At 40.3% G+C, this 4,954-nt stretch overlaps 1 pseudogene; it reads left to right on the top strand.

The window, feature by feature from the left end:
* Positions 1 to 1,090: 1,090 nt before the first annotated feature.
* LOC149142729 (uncharacterized) lies at positions 1,091 to 4,602 on the top strand (annotated as a pseudogene).
* The last annotated feature ends 352 nt before the right edge of the window (positions 4,603 to 4,954 follow it).

Below are 4,954 nucleotides of genomic sequence, written 5' to 3'. Positions count from 1 at the left end.
AGTTCCCTGTTTTACATGCTTGTTCTAATCCCAAGATATCTAGCTCGCCAATGTCTATTGATTCCGTATCCCCAATATCTAGCTCACCTTCCTTCTCATTTTCTATACCGGGGTTTGTACCATCTATATCCATATAAGGGAGGCTCCAGGCTTTTGAAGCTGTCTTGAGCTGATTGCCTTCTAGTTCTACCTCCTTTTCCCCTTCTTTCGATTGGGATCCTTCACTTTTTTTTTTCCTGTGTAGGTTCTCTTTTATTGTAGGTTAAATTGTATGGGTCTTGCAAATATTCATTGGCTAGTGCTGCAAAGCTGTTACTAGTAGAAGGCTTTGATTGATCCCCTGGAGGTATCTTTGTAGTAACTACTGATTTTTTATTTCCTCTTCTACGATTTATCACCTTAGTGAAACCATCTGTTGATGGGTTTTCCTGTTCAGTTTGAACCGAGGGTTTGCTATTTAATGGGCAGTCTCTGAAGAGGTGTCCTAGGTCATGACATTTCCTACACCTAAAGGGAACATGCTCATAATCAATTAACTGGATACATTCCACATCTTCATGAAAGAGACTTACCGTATCAGGAAGAGGTTGTTTCAGATCCATGTAGACACAGATCCAAGCATATGAGGTATATCTTTGTGTCTTTGTATCTTCTGCCACTTTGACGAAGTCGCCCAGTACCTTCCCGATTGCTTTGAGAGACTCCTCTTCCCAGTATTCCAATGGTAGAGAATACAGCCTGATCCACACCAGCGCCCAGCTCAGGTCCTCCTTATCAGGGTTGAAACGTTCAATCCATTCTCTGAGAAATAGCCCGACAGAGTTAAAGAAATAAGGCCCTCCTTCGAAAACTCTGTTTCTATCCTCCAAGCAGTTGAAGACTGCAGTGAAAAATCCCTTCGGCCCTAGATGCAAGGTTATGTGTCCTTTTGGATGCCATTTGACATTTATCCAGGCTCTCAACGCTTTCTCGTTTGGCCATATTCCAATAAATTTGCCTATGAGAGCATGATCTCTCATATATTGGATTCTGGCATTGATATGATGACTAGGTAGCTCCACTTCTGGTCTGTGTGTAGCTACTGGCTTGCATGTGGACGAGCTTACTTTCGGCTTGTCTTGCTGTGCTTGTTCAGTCTGTTTCTGCTGACTTTTGTCTATGCTTCCCTCATTATGCTCCTGTTCTTTATCTGAACCCTCGAGATTCTCTTACTGGTTGTCGTTTATTGAAGGAGGTGCCCCTCCCTCCACCGGATGGGGGTTCATTGAACCCGCCTGTCAAACCTTCGGGCTGTGGTAATCTGCTCTGCCGCGTTCTGAACCTGGTGGCCTATGTCCTGAGGACCTGCCGTTGCAGGTGAGTACAGAAACCCTAATGTCGCTTCTCAGAACCTCGCTTCCCTCCGCGCTCCTTCCGAGTTTCCTTCTTTTCACTTCCGTGGCATGGCAAGATATTTTTACTGCTTTTTCCAATTTTTTATGTCACTCTTGAATATTTTTACTGCTTTTCCCCATTCTTTTATGTCACTCTTGGCCTCAGAGTTAATAATTTCTTTCGTTTGCCAGTTGTTGTTGCTATTCTTCTTCCTTGGCTTCTCTGAATTACCAGAATTACCAAACATCGTCCGCTAGTTGGCATTCTGGCATTGCAAGCTGTGCTCTGGACATGAACCGCCATCCATCTCTGCCACCAGCAGCAGAGGGCCCATTAAGGTCACCAAACTCCTCTTATAGCTTTGATGATCTCTTGCCATTTTCAGTCCATGGACTAGACAGTGTCAACAGAGGAATCCATCTGCAAGATGTAAAGTTGGTATCTGAGCATTCTCAGCGTAACTTCTTCAGTTCAGCCAGGGCGCAACACCCTCAAATTGAAAAAAAATGCAATGCCTCCGGTGAAGAGTCCTCGAGTTCTGACCAGAGTACATGCGGAAGGAAAAGGAGAACCCAACCAACTGATAAAGCAAGGTCTGAAGCATTGATAATTGCTTCTCCTGGTGAAAAGAATACTGAGGTGTGTTCTATTTTTCCTTTAAGGCTCATGTCTAGGACTTGGAATTTATCAGCTTCTTTATATGTTTTTTCCCTCCGAGAAGACCCAAGAAATTCGTCTTTTGAATTGTCTCGTTTGACCTGCCTCTGTTGTAGAATATAACTTCTGATTTTGATTTTGAGATTGCCTACCATGGCTTGGGAGGTCCTTCCGAGCTGCTTATGAAATTTTCAATTATCACTGTCTGTCAATTTACTGTTCTGCTCAAAGTAGTTCCAATGACTCTGGCACTCTCTGAACCAAGTTCCTGAAAAGGATCCAAGAAAGTAGAGAGCAGGGGAGTGGTGGTGTTGGTTGCATGGTAAAGCCAATTAGATAGCTTCTGCTGACAGGAGGAGGGTGCGAGGTGGAGATTAAATCTAATTAGCATGCCTCTGCATGCATTGGTATCTGATGTCATGTTCTCATCTTGAACCCAATTTTTTTTGGCTTTTTAGTTAGAAGTTTGTAATAATTAATAATAATAATCTGTTTCTAAAATCACGGCTAAACCACATACCAAATTGGTTTACAAGACCTTTTGTTTGTAAGATGAAATACAGAGAATTCGCTGAATGCTAAAGCCAATTAGCCTTTCCCTGCGAATCCTAGTATTTGATGACATTTTATTTATCTTGAGCCCAATTTCATTTAGCTTCCCTAATTCTATATCTGTAACCCTAAATATTATATTCAAGTGGGACTAATTACTCTGTTTTTGCACCTGCGCGCATAAGTACATTCGTAAATAACATAACAGCAAAGGTGATAATTTCTGTCAAAGTAACCCAACTTCCTTATTAACTCATTTTTTTTGAGTCAAATTAAGTGAAATGGGTTTGTATGACATGCAGTTTTGTAGGTATTTTAGCCTGCTTTCATGGCAGAACACTCTTAACAGATCTGTTGTTTTCCTCCTACAGAATGTATCCAAAAGCAAACGTCCCAAAAGTGCAGATGCTAAAAAGGAAAAGGATGATTCAAAGTCTGATGCAGAACAAGGAATCCACAGTGGGAAGCCTGAAGTGAATTCAAAACAATCTGCACAAAGTGCCAAGCCTTCAGAGCCACCCAAAGACTACATCCATGTGAGAGCAAGGAGAGGCCAAGCTACTGATAGCCATAGTCTTGCAGAGAGGGTAAATTCCCTTCATATTTCATCATGAGGAAGAATTGTATTTATATTTTTTCAAAACATAGATACAATTCAAGTCCTTGAGCACAGAATTAGCTGAGTCCAGGGTTGAATGGCTGTTTCAAAACTCAGCTCCTAACTATAGTTAAAGGGATCGAAATCCTTTCAAATATCAAACAAGGATAGATGATTACAAAATGGTAAAACAACATTGTTCTAATTTTACTGCTTAAGAGTCATGTTCTTACAGAGAAAGGGAAAAGAACATTAGTTATTGGCTGATGCAAAAAAGATAAAGCATATCAGTTTTTGGGGGATGAGTATGCCTCTGTAAACTTTGTCAGAGTCACACAATATGTTGATGAAAACCTGAAAATTAGAGGAGCTATAAGTTTGTCCTCTGAATGACAGGTGCGAAGAGAAAAGATCAGCGAACGTATGAAGCTTTTGCAAGATCTTGTTCCTGGATGTAATAAGGTAGTGTAGACTCTAAGCCGGAGCTTTTTTTATCTTTCAGGTCATGTCTTCTGCTTGGCAGAATTCCACTGGTTTTGTGTTTGACATGTTGAACTAAAGAACGGGCTATTTTGTATGTAGATAACTGGTAAAGCAGTGATGCTTTGATGAGATAATTAACAATGTACAATCACTTCAGCGCCAAGTTGAGGTAAGATCTTTAAACGTTCCACAAAAGATTAATCTTATAGATTATTTGTTGTATTATGATCATAACTCAGTTGCAATCATTTCCCACAGTTTCTATCTATGAAGCTTGAAGCTGTTAATCCCAGATTGGACTTTAACATGGAAGGATTTCTTACCAAAGATGTAAGTTCAATTAACATGTTGTTATAAACCTGTTGTACAATTTGGATCTCTATATTTGTCATTAAGAGAATAACTGGGATAGAGCTTGATCTGTGAGCTTTTGTTGGTTGTTTTTCTAGATGCTTCAACCATCAGATATGGCATTTACTTCTGATACTGCTGTGGTATATCCACAATTTCACCAGCCTGAATGGACAACAATGCAAGCTGGTGTGTCCTGTGAAATGGAGGAGCAGTGTATGGGAAATTCCGGAGAAATTCCATGGCGCATAAAGTACCTGGCCCTGTTATGCAAAAACTCTGATCAGATTGCCATTGGGGAAATCTTAGGCAGATCCTATTTCCGGAACTGGGTTGTCCAATTTTGTTCTGTCGCAGGACAACGTTGCAGCTTTTGAAGTCGACATTCTTCTTTATGTGTGTGAGCATGAAGCCTCCCAGGCGAAAGGCGGCCGAAGAAGGCCAGAAAAAGGGTCACTATCATCTCCTTAACTGGTCATCATCTTTATTTTCTTGATTTTTCAGATGGCAATGATTGGTTTGCGCAGTCAACATGGTGGAACACTGGCGTTTATATTTGCTACTTCTTTGCTTTTGAATGGGGATAATGCTCTGGCATTGCAGGGCTGGGTTTTGTTTTTTGTGGTTCTGTTATGGCTCATGAATGGATGTGTTTATGGATTGAAATTTAAAAAAAATATGGGTTTACTGTAGCATATGAATGGGATGCATCGAAGCATTGAAATTTCAGAAGTTGGGTTTATTGTGCATATGAAATGGCATGTGTTCATGCTTTTGAAATTTTACTCAGAGAAAAGAAAAGATGGATTTGGTATTGCATATGAATGAGATATATTCTTTGTATATGCTTGGCCATCTATAGAGGTTTCTTCATTTTGGGTAATTAACTTAACTTCTTGATATTGGGTAATTAACTTACTCTAAAATGAAATAAGACAT

Source organism: Pinus tabuliformis, chromosome X, assembly GCF_031772625.1.
Source record: "Pinus tabuliformis cultivar Carrire ecotype Pingquan chromosome X, CPIR1, whole genome shotgun sequence".
Classification (NCBI taxonomy): Eukaryota; Viridiplantae; Streptophyta; class Pinopsida; order Pinales; family Pinaceae; genus Pinus; species Pinus tabuliformis.
Note: the sequence above shows the minus strand (reverse complement) of the source record. Positions and strands in the feature narration are given on the sequence as shown.